This window comes from Phoenix dactylifera, chromosome 5 (genome assembly GCF_051530095.1).
Source record: "Phoenix dactylifera cultivar Ajwa chromosome 5, Ajwa_hap1_PhDact_Kaust_v1.1, whole genome shotgun sequence".
Lineage (NCBI taxonomy): Eukaryota > Viridiplantae > Streptophyta > Magnoliopsida > Arecales > Arecaceae > Phoenix > Phoenix dactylifera.
The window spans coordinates 7,510,640-7,514,003 of record NC_143194.1 but is presented as its reverse complement, the minus strand read 5'-3'; positions in this window follow the sequence as shown (position 1 = coordinate 7,514,003).

The following is a 3,364-nucleotide window of genomic DNA, read 5'->3' as shown; positions in this document are numbered from 1 at the left end:
AGTGGAGAAAAAGAGAGGGTGCCACGTGGGACCCACTTTTGGAAGCTCCTTGTCCATTTTATCGGAGTAGAGCCAGATAGGAACGGCCGAACAGAAAGGCCGCTTGTCAAAGTCCAATTTGATGCAGGTTGAGCGTAGGGCCCAAAAAAGCTCATTACCGTTGTTTCCATTACCGGCAACAAGAGTTTTAACATGCTCTATTTAACGGCATGTTGGTTCGTCGAGAGAGGTCTCCAAATTAATGATACCTATATTAATATATTTGATTATTATTAAAATTTATTAATATACTGCCTGTATTAATTTGCTTGACCATCATTCAGGCTCATTACTTAATGTATACAGCTATTAAAATCTTTTAATATTATAAGTTATTAAATTATTATATTATATTTTAAGAATAGTTGTAAAAGAATAAAAACTTAGAGCTCGCATATTGCATGAAACTAGTATTATTGTTGGTAGTTTCTATGAGAGCTCTTGTACAGAATTTTTTGTTCGCCATATGGATATCGGTATAAATGATAGTAATTTGTCCTCGGCCATCATTAAATTTGGTTTTCGATGTGTAACTGAAATCTGGCTCCTAAAGCCTTCTATCTGTTAGTTATTACAATGTTATATTGCGTTTCAAGAGTGGTTAGAAAAGGAGCAAAAAATCATTCCAATATATTGTGCGGGCAAGCATTTATGATACTAGTATTAATGACGAGAATTTCTCTATAGAAGTTGTCACACCCCCGACCCGAGATTGCGAGCTGAATGTCACATCAACTGCCGCATACTCATAGAAAACTCTCCCCACGAGCATGCAAGGCATCTCAACATGATATCATAAATATGCAGTTGAACAATTTAACTAATAATGTGCAAACTTTATTTTATTAACTAACTCAACTTACAAAGTTATTTATTAACTAACTCAACTTATAAGGTTATTAAGTAGCATAATTTTGAAGCTCTAAAGGGTACTTTTAGAGAGAAAATTCTCTGTTTTGCTATAAAACTAAGTTTAGTTGGAAGTTATGTGTAATTTTTCATGTTATAGTTTTTATAAGGATTGAATAGTAAAAATGTATATCTAAATAGTTTCAAGAATCATTTCTTGGTGATAAGAAACATCTATCTATGGTAGCATACTACTTCAGAAACCTCCTAGAAACTCGAATTTGCTCCAATTTCTTTAATACTTCCTTAGTTTAAGCCTTGCATGATATTAGCTTCTTCATACTTGCATGTCTATCTACTCTTGCATCATTCTCGATTTATTCTCACACCTTTCTAATTCAATCAACTTGTGACTTTCTAGGTTTTTTTCTTTTAAGACTCCAGAGATATGAAAATATATTTCCTAGATTCAACATTACCTCAATTTAATAGCTTGTAAAATTAATTTGATGGAAAAGAGATATTATATAGATAATTTGATGGTATCCTTATTTACATACATAGGTAAATATATACATACTATGTATGTGTGGATTCGATTCAGGTCGACTAGATATGGAAATTGGTTCAGTCAACTCCTTGGCCATCCAGTCAATTCTAATTCATAATGCCCTATGAGGCATTAATGCCTCTCTCTCCATTAGAAATGACAAAAGTATCACAACCTAGAGATGATAGGATGCCAACCCAATTTGTCTCTCCTCTCCACTCCTCTTTTTGTCTCTCACTCCTCTCCCCTTCTTTCTTCTTCCTATCTCCTCCACCCCCCTTTCTCTCTCCTATTGCTGTCTTTCCTTTCTCCCCATCCCCCTGCCTCTTCTTTTCTCACTCCTTTCACTCATTCCTCCATTCTTTTCCTTCTATTCTCTATCTCTCTCCTCTCCTGCTTCTCTATCTCTCATTTCCTCTCCTCTCCACCCCCCTTATCTTTATTTAATAACCTCCCTCTCTTTCTCTAAAATGCAATAGGCTAGCAATCTCTCAGTCATGCCCTTGCCCAAGCGATACTAATTATCAAAAACTTCTTCATGCCCTTGCTCAAGAATTTTGGTTTTGATGTTAATAGGATTGGTTTAGAATTTCTCTTTTTCATTCATATCATTTGGTCTCTTATTCCATGTAACAGTATAACTGTTCCTTTCAGTTTTTGATATTTTATCTTGGACTTTTTCTAATAAAAATATATTGTGGAAATAGTTATTTGACTCTTTAACTACTAGAATAGCTTTTAGGTGGCATAAGGTTGATGAATTTTTTATTTATATAGTGTATGATGTGTAAAGCTAGATTTGATATGTCTTTGATAATTTCTTTTTGAATTTTGTAACTTGAATACTGATTTTTATAGAAAATGCTATGCAAATAGAGCCCTCTCTAATTGCTATAAACTCTAGCTTTGCAATTTGATTGCTTGACTATATTTAATATTAGACCATGTTATTATTTTTTATCAACCCATCCAAAATGCATTGAACACTGGTCTCACAATTTTAACTAATAAAGTACTCATTAATGCATGAGTCATCATCTATTATACTTTACTAATGTGAAGTATTATGTATCATAACCAGATGTTTCCATAATTTTAAACAACACTACTACTGCTTGGTCATATGATCTCAATTAAATTTTTAACATTAAAGGTAATATGTAAAAAGCACATTAAACCTCCTGTAGTTAGAAGTAACCAATTAAAGAGTAGTATACAAAGTTGATCTTGGAATTCATCAAATTCCTAGAGTCAAATTAGTAAAAGCCATAAAAAATAAAAAATGACTGAACAACCTAACCCTTTCTCTTTACCCCTTTCTAGCCTTTTCCTTGATCATGCCACCTTACATGAAATGTAATGCATTAAAAAAGGATTTACTCAAATATACATATTACATAAAAGTAACATGGTAGTTGAAAATAAAGATGCTAAACAATGGTTTTGGTTTCATGAGGATTGATTCAAATATCATATGAATTCCAAAATTGAAGACAAAGTTTTTGATTTCATGAAATCCCGATGCAAAATAGAGATTTGAGCTGTTGTCCTTTATTTTGGACCTACTATACCTATAATTTATATATACATGGGTTCAACTACTTTTATTTTTTTATTCATGACAATAGTTCGAAAATCATTATTGGTGCACCTAGCAAAGCCATGCATAGATAAAGGAAGAATATATGAGCTGTCATATATTAGTTACCTACCCTCCATCTAGTGATTAGACCAATTTAGCTAGCAAAAAAGTATTTGTCTACCACCTAATGAATGCAATCAACCATATTTCAATTGGAAGCATGTTGGCACAACTTTTACATGAAGATATGGTGTCTAATAGTCTAGAAGAAGCAATAGAAATACTCAATCTACATACACATTACAAACAATTGGGTATCTAGAAGGGGTTCTTCTTATCATTAC